Genomic DNA, 21352 nt, shown 5'->3' with positions numbered 1-21352 from the left:
TCGCGTAAAAAAACCGCGTAGATTCCGAAATTTGCGTAAAAAACCACGTAAATTCCGAAATTCGTGTATAAAAACGCGTAAATTCCGAAACTCGCGTAAAAAACCGCGTAGATTCCGAAATTTCCTTTAAAAAGCCGCGTAAATTCCGAAATTCGCGTAAAAAAAACCGCGTAAAAAGCGACTTCCAGTTGAACAGCGGACAGCCAGTTAAAATTTCAATTAGCTACCGTCCTGTTTACTTCCAGGACATCAAATTGGACTAGATTAAATGCTCAAACGATAAAATCGGTTGAAGATAAGGGGTGGTTTTGCACTCTGGCGTACTTCCCAAGCACAGACATCAAATTGGTATAGGTTTAAACGTCGTACGTTAAGAATCTTCGACCTGTAGGGACGGGAAGGTATTGTTATTTTTTTTGTAAAATGGTTGTGTTTTTTATCGACTGGATTCAATTGTAACTGTTAATATTCGGCAGGGCAGTCTTCGGAGAAATTTATCAAGACTGAAGTTTGATGTTTTCCCGACGTTTCGACACTTTGTTGGTGTCTTTTTCAAGGGGTAATATCATTTAGTCTTTTGTTCTGTTTTTTGGTTTGTACATATTACGGTCATGGAGGGTACCTAGCTAGCACCAACTCGTGTTATCGCACCTGCCGAATATTAACAGTTATTTTTTGTAAAAGGAAACCACACAATGGTGTTTAAGTGTCGTCCCTACCTGTGAAGCAAGGAATCACAAAGAAAATGTATGGGGGAATTTGACCTTGAAACTTTTCATTAATTTTCACTATTCAGTGACTGAAAATGAAAATTATTGAAATATGAAATTTGTACAATTTATTATGTCGGTTCCTGAAAAAACCATTCCAAACAATTTCTTAGTGTATAGAAAAGCAGCACCGAATGTATTTGACAGTTTCCAAACATCTTTTTTGGAAAGTAAATTCCATTGCTTCAACATTCTTCGATTCCTCATAAAAATGAAACATCTCCAGCTGAAAATGGTACCTCCATATTTGCAAAAAGGTGAAAGGAATCCGTTCGGTCGTTCGTTCAAGTTTAAATTCCATCACGAAATCTGGAAACGGAACAACACAAATGACTATGTACTGTAGTGAAGGGAGTTGGGAAAGTTGAGGGAAACGCGAAACGAAACCTTCTTTGAAAAACGAGTAAATAATGGTGGTAGGCGCGAATGACCTACCGGCCTGGTTGGACCGGGCCGAGGCCGGATCCTAGTGTAATTTGGCCAATGTTTCATGGATTTTAAACTCGACGGGACGTGCCTGCCGAATTCCAATTAATATGTTTTTTTTTTCGCCGCGAGTTTGTTGGCGAGATTCCCAGAAGCGTCGAAATAAAATTAGCACTAGATTTGCCTTCACTTTGCGGGGCACTTTTTCCACTAAACTAACAATGTTAAGGCCTACTGCCATTGTCTGCCAGTTTGTCGTAGTTGACTCGAATCGAAGGTAGAGACAACCAATTAAAACAAGAAAAACTACATTGTGATAAAAATTCATTATTGCGAAGTTTTTTTATGACCTCATCCTCCATCGCGTTAGCCTTGGTTTGGTCAATTCGCAAAAATAGACAGCTGATTATTGCTGGATATCACCGCCACTATCGAAACGAGAGAGGTTTTGTCTTCGTTCAAACCAACCAGTGTGCACACTGGTTTATGTTTGCATGTGTGTGTGTGACATGTACGTATGCATGAACGGTAAGTTTTTCGGCCATCCATTACGGGACAACAACGGGATTGGTACAGCATTTCACGGCGAACGCGACATTGCGCGTTCCTCGCGAAATTCTTGCGTTCATTCGCCTGCTCTGCTGTGAATAGTACGAAGTTTTCCCACATTGTCGCCACATTCTATGTGGGTAGGTAGGTTAGGTACCTATCGTGGACAGACGGACGGAGCGCAGCGGAGGCTGCGTCTGCTTTCCGCCAATAAACAGCCCATCATCATCATAATATTATTATCGTACACGAAGTGGAATAGATGATGAAGAGCAACAAAAAAGGAAAGAACGAAACGAACAAAGTGGTGTTTGTTGCTTACTGATATACCTTCTAACCTATCGGCACTGTGTACAAGCATGGTTCTATACCATACACAACACAGTTGTACAACAAAAGGTATGAGGTTCTAAAAATAGACTCTGCGCTGTGTCTGTTTGCGCACTTGTTGTCATGTTTTGGTAGAACACACTCGCGCAGCACACTGTCACAGACAAACGAAACCGTTGTTGCTGTGCTGTGTTTGTTCACTCCAGCACGGCAGCGCCGTGCTGCCGTGCGTGTATTGGATGACAACTAGTATTAGTGGGCCTACTACGATCTATCTGTACACACTGACAGATGGATAGATGGATGGATGGGCTGACGAAACAAACATCTGTGAACTGTGATACGAAACGAACGAACGAACGAAGTTCGTTGTCTTGGCCGTCTTTCGTATCGCGTAGGGCGGTGGTGGGGTGACAGTGGGCGGGTTCAGGACCTTCCACAGAGTGAGAAGCGTTCAGTACACGGGAAGGTCAGGGACGACAGGTGGAAAATGAGGGGCGCACAGCACAAACACGGGGGAAGTTTACCACCTCGAGGCGGGTTTTGATAGTAAAAATAATAACAGTTAATATGGCTTGTTTTTCTTTTCTTGTTCAAATCAGCAACGCTGACTAGATCACTGATGGATGGATGAGTTGACAGCGGGCAAAAAATGAAAACTTTTTCCCCAACAACGCGCGCTGCTTGTTTGGGTTCGCGTCCTACACGGGCGCGTTCAAGTTCAACTCGAACTTTTCCAGCACACCCAGTCAGCCAGCCTGCCTGCCTCTAATTAGAGCGCAAATTAATGAAGCAAGTTTTCACCGCTAAAATTAGAACCGTGTTCCGTTCTCGAGCAGTAGTTCCTGCTTGCTTGCGAGCTGCTTCAAAATCCCAATGAAACCCCGCACTTGCTTGCTTGCATCATACCATACGGTTCTGTTCTGTGTCCTATCATAGGAAATCCCGCCGCATCCTCCGTTCTAAAAATAGCAATCCATCTTACGAAGAAGAACCCAATCTGTGTTCTGTGTGTTTGGGTGTGCGCTCTATTTCCGTCCTTCTCGGGATGCTATATTTAGCCGCAGTGTCTCTCCCGCTGTACGTCGTGTATGTATTCAGGATCAACTCAGCCGAAAAGTTTCCAATGCACCTTCCTTCCTCCGGCAGCACACACGATATAACGCAATAATGCTAGAGCAATCATCATCGTCATCGTCGTCATCGCAGTCGCAGCATTTGTGCTGTGTGTCGGTGAAAGAATACGACCGATAACTACTACTGTGCAGGGAAGAACCGTCGCCAGCGGTGCCTCCGTGGCGCAATCGGCTAGCGCGTTCGGCTGTTAACCGAAAGGTTGGTGGTTCGAGCCCACCCGGGGGCGGGATGCTTTTTTTGTCCTCGTGCCAGCAGTTTTTTGCTATTAGTCAAAAAAATAAACCACAAAGTTTGTGATAAAAGCTTCCTGTTACTCTACTATTTATTCGTTATTCGATCAGATAGATCGAAGTTAACTGCGACTGTGCGCACGAACACCCAAATTTATGCATCAGGATCAATTTCTTTTTTTAGCTGTTCAAATATCCAAAGTGTTTTCTGGAAGAAATAGAGCAGTTCCACGTAAAATAGGTAAATGACAAAATTTGAACCTTTCTGATTTAAGTGAAACTTTACAGTTTGGTAGTAGGAAATATGCACATTCCACAGGTTTTGGTGCCATTTTGATTCAAGACTCATTTTTAAAAAGGGCGTATTTATTTTTATGTGTATTGTTTTTAAAAGATTGCATCTCGAAAACTATCGATTTTACAAAAATTATGTTTAAGCAAAAGTCTGAACATGAAAAACATATACACTGAAAAAAATATTTTACCAATTTTTCAACAATTTGAAAATAAAACATAAAATCAAAATATCAAAAATATACCATTTTTGAAAATTAAAAAAAAATTTCGAAAAAATAGAAGTAATTTGAAAGTTTTTAAAAGTTATCCTGTGTTGGAGCAACTTTCATGGACGGACTTCGTAGAACAACGACTTTCATGATTTTTTTCCAACTTGAGGTTTTTCAAGTAATATATGACCTTGTAATACAAATAACAGTTCTTTATGTCATTTACAACAAAATTGGTCAGAATAATCATTTGTCTAAATGCAGCCGTTTTCGAGGTAATCCGAGCAAAAGTAGGTAATATTTTAATTTTTTATGTTAAACACGTCTTTTTCATATGAACATACAGCTGCTCAACTGTTTCTATAAAATTTCTGATAACTAGGGTTTATTTCTAATTCCCGTCGTAGTAAAGAAAGCCACTCTAATTTTCATCATTTCTTATGTGGATTTAATGAATAATCCAAAAGCTCTGCTGCTGATTTGACTTAAACACACTTAACTTCCGATCCGTGCCATTTGAATTCACTAAAAAGCGATTAATAAAGCAGTTAATTGAAATTACGCAACTGACTTTATATCTTAAATTCGTCGTACCGTTTTAAAATCCGTCCATCTACTGTTTTCGTCGTCCGAACTAAAAATCACAATACTTTGATTAATCTCGTATGAGAGGCAACAAACTAAAATATTAGGGAATAACTAATTTTGCATTGTGTGTCATAAAAATCGCTGATATTTTTAATAATTTGTGTTGGAGTTTTTTTTCTTCCTCTTCCTTACCACTGTGGCCATTATTTTGAACTATTGTGGTATCCCCCATTGTTTCTTTTGCTGTACGCTTCAGGCTTACCTGTATTGGATAGGACGGGAATAGGCAATTACGACGAAGCAGCAAAATACCCTACATTTAATTTCCTATAACTTATCCGAATACACACCTTATTAATTCAATCTTTTGCTTTTGAGCTGTGAGTATTTAAAAAACTGTATTCGAAAAAATGGACACACTGATTAGTTAATACCTTTTTGCTGCGTGACTAAACATAACAGAAATTTTGACTAAAAATAATTGAACGTATATTGTTTATATCGGTAGAGTTTTACCAAAATAGATTAAGAGATTATAGTGATATCTTTGAAACAAGAGAAAGTACGCAAAAAACTTTGGGTACTTTCTTAGAAAAACCAAATGCTTCTCATCGACGGAGCAGTAAACAGCTCAGAATCGAACACTCAACCGTATATCCCAAGTAATTTGACGTTCAAGAAGCATCACACTACCAAACGGAATGATGACAGCGGTAGGAAATGCGGCACCACAGACCCGACGAATGCCAGCATGGTAGTTGCGCATTCAAGCACAACCCAATATTTCGATTCAGGATGTGGCCAAAACAGGCTAAATTTTCGATTTGGACAAAAAACAATGACACGTTGTGGACTGCACATGTACAAAGTTCGGATGACACCGTACTGGAGTGACAAACAGAACACAGTGGCCAAAACCCGCGGAAGGAAGCTGTTCACAAAATTGTTCTGTATTGTGATGAATGATGAAACCTACCAGACCAATACCGGAACAGGAATATTATGCTGCCACCTCTAAATTTTCAGTTTCTGGGAATGTACAAAAGAAGAATACGTTGTTGAAAATTCGTTGTCTCGAAAACGATCTGTGGATGACGTAAAATGAGTCAACCATTCATCACATTTTTACCTTCCTTGATATAGCTATACGGTAGGTGGCAGCTACCATCCTGGCATACTTTGCATTTGTGGTGCCCGTTTCCTGCCGCTACCATCCTTCTGCTTGGTAATCTGATGCTTCTTGAACGTCTGATTACTTGGAATACGGTCGAATGTTTCATTTCGAGTTGTTTACCGCTTTATCGATGAGAAGCATTTGGATTTTCGAAGAAGGTGCCCAATTTTTTGTACGCTTTGTCTTGTTCCAAAGATATCACTGTAATCTCTTAATCCATTTTGGTAAAACTCTACCGATATAAACAACATACTTTCAACTATTTTTAGTTAAAATTTCTGTTATGTTTAGTCACGCGGCAGAAAGTTTCAACTAATCAGTGTGTCCAGTTTTTTCGAATACAGTTTTCAAAATACCCACAACTCAAAAGAGACAGGTTGAATCAATAAGGTGAATTCGGATAAATTGTAGGCAATTGAATGTAGTTATTAGAAATTTTATAGAAACAGTGGAACAACTGGAGTAACATATGAAAAAGACGTGTTTAACATAGAAAATTTAAATAAATCAAACTTTTTCTCTAAATATCTCGAAAACGGCTGCATTTAGAAAAATAATTATTATGACCAATTTTGTTGTAAATGACATAAAGAATTGTTATTTGTATTACAAACTCATATATTACGTGAAAAATCCCAAGCTGAAAAAAAATCACGAAAGTTGTTGTTCTACGAAATTCGTCCATGAAAGTTGCTCCATCTCAGGATAACTTTTAAAAGCTTGCAAATCACTTCTATTTTTTCCAAAAAAAAAAAATTCAAAAATGGTATATTTCAGATATCTTGAATTTCAAATTTTTGAAAAATTGGTAAAATATTTTTTTCAGTGTATATTTTTTTATGTTCAGAAATCAATTTTCTACAACTTTTGCTTTGACATAATTTTTGTAAAATCGATAGTTTTCGAAATACAGGGATAGCTCGATATAAGACAATTTATAATTTCGAAAAGTTGTCTTGTATCGAAATTGTTTTATATCGAAACATGATTTTTTCAAGCATTTTTGCATTAGCACTCGCCAATTCTACTCTGTGTTGTGTGTTGACGACTTGACGTTTTACGAACTATTTATTATTGTATGAGCTATTAGATTTTAACAATGTTTAACATTATTTAGAAATAATAAACATCTTTATAGCGCCACTTTTGGATTGGAAAATTGGCTCAGATGTCGTTACCAACTATCGAAGGAATTTGTCTTATATCGAGGGAAAAAATGTCTTATATCGAATTGTCTTATATCGAGGTTGTTTTATAACGAGGTTGTCATGAAAATAAATATACCTTTTTTAAAAATGAGTTTTGAATCAAAATGACGCCAAAACCTGTGGAAGGTGCATATTTCTTTCTATCAAACGCGTTTGTAAAGTTTCAGCTGAGCAGAGCGAACGATCCGATCCGACAGTTTCTTTCGTTATTGTTGCATTTTAAAGCCGTGATAAGATAACCACATTAGGTGTTAACTAAAATTAACAAAAACTACAGAAAAAGTCACTGGAATTTTTTATATTGGTTACTAAACGTTTGCAAAGAAATCTTTTCTACATAAAGCTCATGCGAAGACGCCTGGCTTCAACGTTAAGACACAGAGAACAGACATTTCATTCAAATTGTGTGTAAAATGTTGAACAACCCATGTTGCCGATATTGCCCAACTAAAAAGAAACTGGATGTCAAAAATGTTTGTCAAATTAGAACTGACAATCAGTCGTCAATTCTTTCAAGGGACATGCAAAAGTGTATCAACTTGTAATTCGCGTTAATTTTCAATAATAAATTTTTGAAAAATGTCCGCATATTACCCGTTTCGCTTCACGAAACTTCGATTAGTTCAAGGAATTCAAGTCGCGTAGCTTCCGATACATTGTTCTCAACGTATTGAATGATTAAATTCGGCTAAGTCTATGGTTATGCAAATGCACTTTAATACATCAGCTTACTTAGGTCTTTTTGAAAAAGTAACTTTTTTATACGGTAGCCTTCGCAGCGAGAGTACAGGACTATTGCAGTGCTTCTTAGTGCATTCCTTATTCCACCTGACGCAACATACTTGATATTCAACTCAATAATATATATGTAAATTGATGTGCATTTTACACCTGTTTTCACAACAAACACCTCATTTTATTCTTTAAACAAACAAAAATCAGAGATTAACTTAAGATCGATTTAACGTTTTACATGAGTTAACGTTCTCCATGAAATTTTGCCCTTCTATCAATTGGCCCGACTAACGAATCACTTTCACTAGTTAGGCCGAGGCGGTGGCCCAACCAGCGAAATACTACGGTATTCAGTGAATAACAACGATTTTTGCTTCTTCAGACTAAGTTTATCGAAAGGTCAAACACGTAGTTCCCGATGCCGTAAAAACAATAAAAGTTTTTCACCACTGCACAGTGGTCGAAACAGCGAAATACGTGATCGTTTGATATAGCGCCGAAACGTGAAGTTTTTCGCATATAATGTCTTTAGGAACATTTCTTGGTATAATAAGCCCCTTCTTGTGAGAGAAACCTTTGGGTGATTAATTCCCTTAAAAGTGAGATACGAAATTTATTTTCTCGTATATTCGAGATACAGGTTTAGTACTTTCAGCAAAGTTGTAGTAAATATCAATACAAACAACTTTGTCAAAGACACCATACTTGTATCTTTTCATGGAAATTGTCTATGAAGCGTTATTCGTGGACAAACCCTTCAAAACAGTTTTTAAACCTATTGACAGTGCAAAATGAGACCCTTATAGTTAAATGCACTGGTGCGCAGTGCCAGGGATGGTTATAATTGGGGACAGCGCTATCATGTGGAACAAGGTGGGTAAAGTAGAGAAAGCATTGAAAGAAGGGTAAAACCCAATTACACACAAGCACGCATGAAATTCAATAAGCATATCGCTCACTCAATAGCGATTATAGCAAATAAATGCAGTGCAGGTCATACAGCAAACACTCCAGCGATATCACAATAGATCTAACTATACTGGTCGCAGTGATGAGTCCATACAAAAAAAAGGGCCTTATTATACCAAGAAATGTTCCTAAAGAAACTATATGCGAAAAACTTCACGTTTTGGCGCAATATCATACGATCACGTATTTCGCTGTTTGGACCACTGTGCACTGAACAATAGTCCAAAAGGGCGAAAAGTGAAATTTTTTCCTAGTGTCTCTTGTTTTCACTTTATCATTTATGGTCTTCAGCACTTTTGTTCGTATGAATATCCCGCTTAATCTAAAATTGTCAAAGGTTCCAAATTGAAATTGTCCAGCGATGGTCTGTACGGAAACTCAGTTTTTCTTCATGTCTTCCTCAGATATGACCTCCTTGGGATGCTTCCGTAGTACCAGCTTTATAATAGCCCAGTATTTTTCAATGGGCCTTAGTTCCGGTGCGTAGGGGCGGTTCTTTTTCTGGCATTTTTTTTGTCACTTGTTAGGCGAAGAATTTCTTGGCAAACTTTTACATTTAGGTATTGGTTTCGGAGGTTCCCTGGAATATCAAACTTATCCTTGATACTGGTTCCCCGAAATCAAGTTAAAGTGCGGTGCGGTTATACCTGTGCGCCGTCTATTTCCCACCGGATCGAGTAAAAGACGCTCCTCTCCTCAAGGCTCATATGGCGTCGGTCTCCGTGGTTTCTTCGTCAAATTCCGCCTCTGCGGATCTGCTAAAAATGGATGATTTCGACCTTTCCGGGATTAATTGGTGTGAACGCGGCAACGGCTATCTGTTCGTCGATTTCAGTTCTTTAACTCTTGCCCCGATAACCACCGAGTTGAATAAAAGGCTGCCTTGAGGAGGTACTCAAGGTATAAAACCCAATCACTGCGAAGCCACGATTCGAATCTCAATAAGCGCTACAAAAAGTTTAGCCGACACTGCTTCCGTAAATACTTAAACAACGTTGAGCGTAGACTGAAGCATAATTCTAAATCGTTCTGGAAATATGCTAGTGTTCAACGGAAATGGTCTTCTATCACTTATCCCTTTAAGCACGGTGGGTTAACGAAACCAATCTATTCTACACATTGCAAAAAATATTTGCTAAACTTAGCAACCTACACAATTGTGTAGGTTCGGCCTTATCTTATACCATTGCACTATGGGAAAAAACGAGCCGAAAGAACGGACGCAATTCAGATGTGGACTGCAGGCTGATAAAATATAGGTGATCTTATGTAAAATTTTCCGGAGAATCGCATGGTGCCCACCGCTTTCCTGTTTGTCATCGGGAAATGCCCCATTTTGCACATTTTCACCTATTTTTAACATTTTGTACACTTTTTGGACTATACCAAGCCAGGCTTTGAGAAAACAAAACGGAAAAAACCTAATTATTTTGTGTAAAGAAGTCCACAGAATTGAGTAGGGTTGACCCCGTTTAGTTTAGAGCGAGATCATCGCTTCGAGGCTCATAGACTTTAGCTTCTGAAACAGCGGAACGGTCGTTACGTAGCTTTGGAAATACACGCAACTTTTTACAAGTTAAGTTTATTAACCTTAATTAGTTTTTACTAACCTTAATACAATAGATATTATTTTACAGTTTTACGTTCCTGTAGTACTCTAAACGGAAGTTCCGTAGTGTGTAGTCTGGGAAATTCTTCAGCGGAAATTCTTCAGCGTCGATGGAGGACTGCGCCAATCTCAGCGATTTTCTTAGTAACCTGACAATACTATAATCAAGCAGGCAGCTTTGAAGTGCCTTATATGCATTATCGAAACTTTTCGAGCTCGTTGTGACCAGGGCTTCGACCGATCCTTTTTTTCTACCGCAGTCACACCAACGCGCATTCAAGTTCACACCGTCCGTTTAGAGTTGGAATACGAATGCTATGCATAACACAACTGGCATTTTGCTCAGTCAAACGCCGACTGCACGCTGCAGAACGAACGGCTTCTAAAACTTTTTGACATTTTCGTTTCGATCAAGTTGCCTTTACCGTTTGGAGCAGCGAATGACTGCAAAACAGTCAAATGACTGGCAATCACCACGCTACGAAAAGCAACCGCACAATCGTATGATTCAATACTACAAAAAAACAACCACTACATGTGCATGGAAGAAGTCGGTCGGATTCCGTCCAATACAAACGAATATTTTGCTTGCGTCGGACCGACGTCTGGGTGACAAACTTTTACTGTGAGCAGCCGATTTGGAGACAAAAAGAGAAACGAAAAAATACGTCACCGTATGCTTCCAGTCAGTTTGCAGTTTATATTCTCAAAGCGCAAAGCAAAACGGGAGATCGACTGTTTGCTTATGCTGAGATGCCGCATGAATTGTACGACGGCAGCAGCGCAAGCGGCAGTTTGACTGGATTAAAAAAACGGTCAAGTGATCGTTCAAAAATCGGAGTTTGAATGCGGAAAGTTCGCATTCACGGCAGTCACATTCAACTTGCGATCCCTTTTTAAGCCCTGGTTGTGACCGTCAGAATTTCCTCGTTTGTCCAGCAATACATCGCCGACGAGCAACGCCTACGCCCAAGCGCTCAACGTGTACTAAGACTCACTACTTACGTAACCGATTGCTTTGAACACCGTTCTCAGACGGACGTTATCGACATGAACCTCTCCGTTGCTTTTGACAACGCAAAACTGGACAAACTGGGCATTGGAGGACCGCTGCTCCAGTGGTTCAAATCGTATCTTTCGAATCGTCCTATTAATGTGTATATTGATGGGTTCATCTTACAGTTTTTACGGAGTCCCACAAGGTAACCATCTCGGACCGTTGCTTTTCCATATTTACTTTCACGGCGTCAACGTAGCACTCAGCAGTCTTCGGCTTGTGTTCGCCGATGATTTGATACTGTTCTCGAAAGTCAACGACTCATCAGACACTCTTGCACTTCAGGAGCAACTGTTAATATTCACCGAAACGGTGTCAACCGAATCGAAACGGTGCAACGGAGGTTCATTCGATTTGCCCTCCGCAGCTTACCGTGGAACGATCCACTCCGGTTACCAAGTTACGAACAGCGCTGCAAATTAATCAACTTAGAAACTCTGCCAACACGTCGGAACGTAACTAGCACGTAGCTATCTTCCTTTCAGACGCTCGAACCGCATCACTCGATCCAATACAGCTCTGAGCAGTTGGGTCAATTTGTCCGAAAAACCACGTACGTGCATTAACAGCACGGCTGGCATCGTTCAACTGTATCGTATGCTGCTTTAAAGTCAATAAAGATGTGATACGTCGGCGCGGTATTCTCTCGACGTACTGCAAGATCTGTCGAATGGCAAAAATTTGGTTCGTTCCTAAACAAATGTGACCAATTTTTATAACAAATTTCGTAAAAAAAACTAGCAGTTATTTTCAGTAGTTAATGCCACAATGGCTCCAACTAACCCGTATCTTACATGCAACGAGAGCTTCTCGGAGCACCATTTGTGCAGAATTAATCTGCTTACCGATCCAGTAAGAATTTTTCGTCCGACGTGTTGCAACAACGCAACGCAAGCAATAGTTTCGCTTGCGTCGGACGATGCCTGTCCAACGTGTTGATGTACTTAACACTTGACTTTAGTCATCTGTTTCTCGGAGAGGGCCAACCCGGTTCATACACAATTACTGTCGTTTGAAAGGTGTTATTATACCTAGCAGATCACTATCGAATTGCTTTGCAGTCCAAAGTTTTGTTTAAAAGTTATAAGTAAAAATGTGAATACAACTTGACACGGTTTTCTCCGACACCATACAACCAATTTTTTCGATGTTTTCGTAAAGCTTGATTGTTTTTTGAATAAAAGAAAGAACCGATATACAAACATAGCTTGTACATTGAGTTCAGACTCAATAGTAAGCATATTAGTATACCCATGAGTGGTCATAAGGAGTTCAATAAGATATTTAATTATATACCTTTACAGATGCCGATTTAATATACTCTATGTTGATCATTCATTTGGCTTACCTGTAATGAAACAAAAACAGAGCAATAGTTATTATTCAAATTACCACTAAAGTTCAGAACAACTTCAAAAGTAAACAAATCTGTGTTTATTGATTCGAAAAATAAGTTTCGCGATGATTGCAGCGCAACAACGTATCTCCTTCTGTGGACCAAAACAACTTGTTTTTGTTTAGATCCATTCCAAATCAACAACAAACCTGTTTGTTCCCAAAAACATGTTTATGCCGAAATAAATTCGCAATAAAAAAAGCAAAACCAAAAAATATGCTCACGACGTCATAACGTGTTTGCGAAAAAAAAACGAGCGCAGCGGCTGCTGCGATAAGCCTGGTGATTCTGCGCCATCATCACTAGCCTACTAAGCTGATGGGGCGTGATCAAAATGACATTTTAAAAATCAGCTATAAACAACTCACCGTACCGTGGCTGCCCCGCCAGGTGGCGTATTCTTAGAAGTTACAGCATTGATTGACAGCGACAGCAACGTATAGCAACCAAGCAACAATGACGGCTCGGTTATGACGTCCATTTCCTATACGGAGAACGTCGTAATAACCGGATAATCGGCCGGTGTACCATTTATGTCACTCGGCGACAAGATGAAACCATAGCAGAAAATGATGTCATTCACCATCGGTTGTATGTACCAAACGACTGATACAATAGATCGTTATGCCACTTGCAGCAATTTTCCTGTTGCTATTATGCAGCAAACTCTATAGAAATAGACCACCGACCGGAGCGCTCCAACTGCAACAACTCTTCCAGAGTTTTTCCTTTGTCATTGCGAGTTTGCCATAGCAACTGAACGAGAATGTATACATAATAATTGATACTGTTTCACCACCTTCTCCGTCTCAGCACAGGGTTTCTCGGTCGGTATGTCACATAATATTTTTACCGATTGCTTAGATGAGATGAGCGCCAATAATGGGTTGAGTTTGCGTTTGTTACGTGATAGTGATGATGGTGCCGGTTTCTGGTAGTATTTTTACCTTTTACTCCCCCGCCCGGCTGATGGCATCGCGGCCGGCAGGCAACGTTAGTGTGTTACGTCGAAAAATTTATAGAAAACTGTGCGAACTGAAAGTCTGGAGCTACGCAATCCTAAGTTTGAACATGCTGAGGTGTTTGCAATATTGTTTTTTTTTTCGAAATAAACGCGATGAAAATGTTCGGGCAATTTTCACGATACCCACACGTTTCAAGCTTTAAAGGCTACCGAATCCGAAGGGAGTTCACATTTGCGTGATGTGAGCACCAGATCCGGACCTGCCGGTATACTGCCAGTGACCACGAAAATGTCAAGGGTAGGCTGCGGAACAGGCAGCAGCATTTGTTATTCATTGTTTTCATTGATACCGAACCGTGTACCGACCGACCGACCGACCGAACCGTGGATGGAGGAGGAGGCAAAGTTGATTGTTTTTCTTTTTTCTTTCTTTCTCTCACTCTCTCTAATTTTAGACATCAAAGTGACCTTATCAGTATGTGGTCCTTGGGCGCACGTTGTGGGTGAATTATGCTCATGTGTGCCTACAAACTTTGTCCGAAGGATCGGATCGTTTCGTCCACGTGCTAGCCTCTGTTGAATTATCCCACACTTAGGTATTCGTATTAGAATAAAATTTTGTGAACGATTCTCTTGTAAAAGCAACTAATCAAAACAAATCGAATAATAACCCGTCTTAGATCGGTTTGGCTATAGTTTTTAAATTGCGGAGAGGTACGGCCAAACGACTATTTTTGATGACAGAAAAGTTACAGAAAAATTATAGCAAAATGAAAAGAAATGAAAAATAACTAAAAATGAAAGAAAATAACAAAAACAAACACAAAAAATGTAAAATGACAGAAAAATGATAAAAATCGGACAAAAAAGTTGCAGAACTAAAAAAAACATGATAGAAAAATTACAAAAAAAGTCGAAAAGTAACTAAAATATGATCAAAAGGTGAACTAAATATATAACGAAGCCGGAAAAGTTACAAAAAATTACGCAAAAAATGCTAGAAAACTAAACGCAAAATGACAGAAAAATTAAGAAAAAATGTCATACAAAAAGGATCGAAAAATGACAGAACAATTTACTAGAAAAAAGCAGCAAGGTACAAAAAACACCTAAAAATTTGGAAGTTCGAAAACAGACACTGAGGAAGCCTGCAAGTCGTAGGCGGAATACGTACCTGTCAAGAATAAATATACATAGTAGAATTGAATTGAATAAGTTTTCTTTTTATTTAATTCCAGGTTTCGTATTGTACTAAGACGCTCCAAAAACTTCAGACTTAAAAATTGCAGAACCTTACGGGTAAAATGGCCGTTTTTCTACCGAGAAATGAGTAAAAGATGTACTCTAGAATGGTATGGATGTATTGGCAAAAAATTACAGGACAAAATCGACAAAAATGGCAGGAAAATGATAGAAAAATGATCAAAGACTTACTAAAACGACGAAAATTGCCAAAATAAAAAGAGAGGAAAACGGCAAACAAATGGAAAATAAAAAAAAAGAAAAAAAAAATACAGAAAAATGTCAAAAAAGCGGCAAAACTACTAAAAATGATGGAAATGTGATAGAAAAATGATGAAAAAGAATGATCGAAAAAAAAGGATAGAAAAATGTCAAAATATAATCGAAAACTCCCAAAGAATTTTCGAAAAACGAAAAGAAAAAGGCTAAAAACGACAGAAAAATGGTGGTAAAATGACAAAAATATGAGCAAAAAATAACCAGAAAACGGCCAAACAATTGTCACAATAACAGAAAAATACAAAGCAAAAAGTTGCAGAACTGAAATGAATAGGGTAACAGCACCAGTTTTCACACGGGGCACAAGTTTTCGCCACCCTGGGGGTTCAAAAGTAGGGTATGAAATGGGAAATGCAAATGAGGAAGCGTCCAACATAGTTCCAGCCATCCCAAGCCCCTACCTAGCGCCTCCACGTGGCCATACCCGGTAATGCCCTATTGAGTAGCCAAGCTAGGAGGTGCGATACTGGGTGGTTCCCGGCTGCCTGATCTCAAAACTGCGGGTTTGGATGACGGCAAATGATGCAACTCTATTCCATTCGAAGGAAAAAAAACCCTTCAAAGGAGCCAAGTTCCACTGGGTTCTCACTCCGTTGTTAATTGTAATTTAAATCTCCGCGTTTTTCTTTTAAGTTTTTGTTTTGTACTTGTCCACTGCCAGGGGGCACTTTCTGAGCTCTTTGGTGTGGGGGTCAGTGGAGGGTTAAAAAAAGGATTGCTGGTGAGATTGTTCTATTTTTATCCAATTTTCATATAATGTAGATTCGTATAACAATATAACACATATTTTATTACATTGCCATATACCATCATTATCGTAAAGGGGAAGGATCATCAGGGTATCGAATTAATCGAAGACTGGAAGAGGGATGTGGTAACAAGCGCCCTTCTAGCACACAAATCATCACGCAAGATAAGTTTGCGCGGCGAAATTATGTATCTAGAAACCGGAAGTCTATGCTGGAAGGAGTGTCTTATATTCCCGTGGAATCGTGTAAGCGATATTGCTTATTGATCCAACCCCCTTTTGGTCCTTCACGAACAGCATGGACATGAAAGTTGCTAGGTAGATAAATTCGATTCAGCAGTAATTCTACTTGCATACAATGGGAAACCCTTGAGGTGATGGTGGCTACCCCCATACATACATACATACATACATTTTATGTTATGGCATTCCAAAAGCCATAATTAGCATAACATTTTCAATAATTTAAACATAGTTATTTACCGAACCGATATAATTTAATATGACTTCAAACCCTTAAAGGTTATATAACTCAAATTGGCATTATTTTTAGTAGATGTTGTCATATTGAAATGATTTAAATATGATTCACTTTTCGTCATTGGCGAATTGAAATTGGGCCCGTTCCTAACCACATTGCGGGAACCAGTGATGCGGTTGTTTCTCAACAGAAATCCATTTTGTTTTCATTATTCAACTGAAACTTAATTCTATTTTTCGGAAAAAATGTTAATATTATTGAATTTTCAGACTAGCACAAGATGCTTCTGGGGGTGGCGAAAACTGGAGCACGGAAATGGCGAAAACTGGGTCTTGGAGGTTGAAAACTGGTGCCTCTACATGGAACTAGACGGCGAAAAATCTAGGTTTTCTTGTTTGCTGTCTGAAAAAGTGGCGATTTCTGATGTCATTACCCTATGATAAAAAACACGCAAAAAAAGAAAAATATTTAAAAAATTATCACAAGAGGATCTAAACATGCTTAATTGCGTATAAAACTTTGCGCTGGGCCCTTTTGTGATGTCAACAAAGTGTCAGGGAGACCTCTAACGTCAGTTTTATCTGACGAGACAGGCAATGTCGCCCACTAAAACACAGGTAGAGCCCCAAGCATAGCCGTCACGCCTATGCCCGCAGGCGGAGACGTTTCGGTCCTGCGCGGACTCCACGAACTGACCCTAAGATCTCTCTACCAAAGGCCGGAATGTCATATTTTAAATATAATGATGATGATGATGGTGACAATGATGATGATAATGATGATAATGATCATGATAAGAAGAAAAATGGTAGATCGAATTTGTAAATATGCTTTGGTCTTTTTGTACTACTTGAGTTGTAAAATGTAGTATAGTATAGAAGTGGAGAATTCGTCACTCCCGCCTAGCACTAAGCAGAAGCAGAAGGTTTTCAGGCACTAACACTGATCAGGGGAAATTTGATCTTTCATTCCTCAGCCTTTATGCACTGTTCCAAGATGCAAAGTATATTGAACAAGCTGGACGTTCGCGGTAGTCGACAGAAGCTTTAAAATATAGAGACGCACTCGCCTTTCAACCCCCGAGACCAAAGAGTTAGTGCAATAAAGCTGTGGGCTTAAACGTCTCTCTAAGACTCGACCCCTTCCCATCGACAGACCCCGCGGCCGCCCATCAGATCACAGGATAGCCACGGGGCCAGTGCAAAAATCCTACCGACTCTATCTAGCAGCACCGCTCAATCTAGACTCGAACTCACAACATGAATTGACCTATTGAATTTTCCCATCTGCTACCTAAGCATTTCTATTATTACACGTAATCATTGTAGAGTGGTCCTTCGGCATTCAACCGGATCTAGTATCCCGTTTACATCCCCTTACTAATCCTAAACCCCCGACCGACCCAATCAATCAGACATTTTTCGGAAATATTTGTGATAGCTGTGATAAATAGGGATGAATCCCAGAAACATTCATCTATTAATTATCAGAGATCCCCATACTGGCCTTATTTTTAAGCGGAATAAAAGCACTTTCTGAACAACGCAGCAATTACCTTTGGTAAATTTTTACCACGAGTTCCACTTAAAATCACAAAAGTATTTTGATATATACCCACATTCAGAAGGAAACGTGACCGCTGTTTAGCCCTACACCACGAGAAGGTTCAGTTTTATCGTAGGGATACTTAAAATATAATAGAAAACTGAGCGCAAAATGACGGAAAAATTTAAAAAAAAAAACAATGTCAAAAAGAATAAAAAATGACAGAACAATTACTAGAAAAAAGCTGACAAAATGACAAAAACATACAAAAATTACAGAAAAAAGACAGCAAAATGTCAAAATTATGAAAAAAAAAGATACAGAAAAATGAGACCAAAAAACTGCCCAAAAATAAACAAAAGATGTACTCTGGAATGGTATGGATGGGTTGGCAAAACTTACAGGACAAAATCTGAATATATGGCAGGTTGTATCATTTTCCTGATCAAAGAATTACTAAAAGGGCGAAAAATGGCAAAAGAAAAAGAGACGAAAACGACATGACATAACGGCAAAAAAATCGGAAAAAAGAGAGCACAATTACTGAAAAGTGACGGTAGCATGACAGAAAAAAGACACAAAAATTGCAGCAAAATGTCTAAAAATGATTACTAAAAATGATCGAAATATGATGGAGAAATGATAGCAGAATGATTAAAAAAGAAGGATAGAAAAATGACGGAAAAATGACGAAAAACAATCGAAAACCCGCAAAGCATTTTCGAAAAAGGATAGAAAAATGAATGATACAATATTCACGAAAGAAAAATTATAGAAAAAACACAAAACAAGACAAAAAACGAAAGAAAATACCAGACAAATTACTGGAAAACAATAACAAACACAAAAGGTGCAAAATGCTACAAATATGACAAAAAATTGCAGGATTGAAAAAATTATGATAGAAAAATTACAACAAAAAAAGCGATAAATAATTAAAAAATTATCAAAAAAGGATCCAAACATGCAAGGAGGAGGAAAAAATTATAAAAGAGTTACCGAAAAATTAATAGAAAATTAAACGCAAAATGACGGAAAAATAAAGATCAAAATCAAATAAAAAAGATCGAAAAATGACAGAAAAATTACTAGAAAAAGTTGCCGCTATATATCTGCTGCTGGGAAAGCTGATAAAATGACTAAAAACCACAAATAAAAAGGTAGAATAAATACCGAAATCTTGAGAAAAGAGTAAAAGGTTACAGAAAAATGATAGGAAATGGCAAAAATCCTACCAAAAAATGGACAAAAGATGTACGCTTGAGTGGTATGGATGTATTGGCAGAAGATTACAGAACAAAATCGGGGCTCATGGCAGCAAAATAATAGCAAAATGATCGAAAAATAAAAGATAAAAAATGCGGGATACAGACAGCACAATCTGAAAACTGACACAAAAATTGAAAAAAAAACAAAAATTGCAGGAAAATGTCAGAACAAGAGAGAAAAATTACCGAAAAATGATCGTGTAATGACCCAAAATTAATTGAAATATGATGGAAAAAGAAAAGCCGAATGATCGAGAAAAAACTAGAAAAATGACGGAAAAATGTCAAAAAATAATAGAAAACTCCCAAAGAATTTTCAAAAAAGGATATAAAAAGGTTGAAAATCGACAGAAAAATGGCAACGATGACAAAAAAGCACAGAAAAATAACAGAAAACGGTTAAACAAAAATAAACAAAATGGCAAAAACTGAAGGAAAATAATAGAAAAATGACAAAAAATGCATAATGATAGGAAAATGACCGAAATATGACAAAAAATGCAGAACTGAAAAAAAATTATGGAAAAATTCAAAAAAAAGACGAAAAATTAAAAAATGATCAAAAGGTGTTTCAAACATACAAGGAAGACGGAAATATTACAAAGAAATATGATGGAATAATGTCAAAAAAACAGATAAAAAATGATAAAAATATATTTAAAAAAGCAGCAAGTTGGTCAGAAAAATGGCAAGAAACTGACAAAATGGCAAAAAAAACACAATAAAAAAAACAATAAACGAAAAGACAAAAAAATCTTAAAAAAAAGTAAAAACACTGACGAACTGACATGACACATAGAAGAAATTCCTTTAAAAACCATCGACTTACACATTTTGCTTGCACACTAGCACCCTCTGTTATGCATGTTGCGAAGTAGCTTGCATTTGCAGGGTTTTATGCCGCGGGGTTTTTACATTTGTATGGTTTTATACTGAAAGTTCGAAGCAGCACTCGCACGCCGCGGTGTGGCCATGTTGTGAAACATGCTTTTTTAAAAAATACTTCTATTTTCGTTTTCACAAAGTGCTACCCAGTCCCAGTATAGTAAACAACGACGCAGTCCTACGTCAAAAAATCATGAAAGTCGTTGTCCTACGAAGTCCGTCCATGAATGTTTCTCCATCACAGAATTACTTTTAAAAGGTTGCAAATTAATTCTATTTTTTCCGAAAAAAAAAAATTAAAAATTTTCAAAAATGGCACATATATTTTTTATATCTTGATTTTAAGTTTTATTTTCAAATTTTTTTAAAAATTGGTAAAATATATTTTTTATGTTCAGATATCAATTTTCTACAACTTTTGCTTAGACAGTATTTTCGTAAAATCGATAGTCTTCGAGATATTTCAAACAAAATAGACATGAAAATCAATACGCCCTTTTTAAAAATGAGTCTTGAATCAAAATGGTGCCAAAATCTGTGGAAGGTACATATTTTGCCCAGCCCTATCAAACACGCTGGTAAAGTTCCATCAAAATCAGAAAGGTTCATATTTTGTCATTGACCTAATTCATTTGGAACTGCTAATAGACAGAATAATTTTTAGACTGGAAAAGCAGTTTTTGATGTAAGACTACGTCTTACAGCAAGGTTTGGGATAGGGTGTCATTCCAAAAAATCGAAAAATGCGAGCGTCACGAAAAATGAATGATTTTGAGCACTAAGCTTGGCGGTTTCCAGATCGATTCTAAATATTCCTACGCCAATCGATCGGAAAATCTTCTACGCATCCACACCAATAATGAAACCTATTGATTTCAAAGTACGTTCTATTGAAAAATTGAAAATAATGCAGCATTATCCAACTGGAAATCCTCACTTCGTGATTGGTTAGAAGATTCTTTACGAACCTATACCAATTTGATATCTGTGCTTGGAAAGTAAGCCAAAACAAGTGACAAAGTTTCCTCATCTCAACAAGATTTCTTAACACCACGATTAAACCTAGACCATGTTGATGTCCTTGCTTGGGAAGTACGCCAGAAAGAGTGACAAAGCCCCCTTGTGCAAACAAATTTCTTTCGAACGCGATTAAACCTTGTCCAATTTGATGTCTGTGTTAGGAGGGAAGTGTGCCAGAAAAAATGACTAAAGTCTATTGTCTCAACAGATTGCAAAATCTTTACGGCGAGACGATT

The 21352-nt window shown here is 38.0% G+C and overlaps 1 protein-coding gene and 1 non-coding gene across 3 annotated transcripts in view; one reads left to right on the top strand and one right to left on the bottom strand.

Moving 5' to 3' along the window:
* LOC128737410 (histone deacetylase 4) overlaps positions 1 to 21352 on the bottom strand; it is a 173130-nt gene that overhangs the window by 113026 nt on the left and 38752 nt on the right. The window lies entirely within an intron of this gene.
* Positions 3365 to 3438, top strand: Trnan-guu (transfer RNA asparagine (anticodon GUU)). Its single transcript has one exon. It is a non-coding gene; the product is annotated as a tRNA-Asn (tRNA).

The sequence above is a fragment of the Sabethes cyaneus genome, chromosome 1, assembly GCF_943734655.1.
Source record: "Sabethes cyaneus chromosome 1, idSabCyanKW18_F2, whole genome shotgun sequence".
In the NCBI taxonomy this organism is placed as follows: domain Eukaryota; kingdom Metazoa; phylum Arthropoda; class Insecta; order Diptera; family Culicidae; genus Sabethes; species Sabethes cyaneus.
This window is presented reverse-complemented; position numbering and strand designations above follow the sequence as displayed.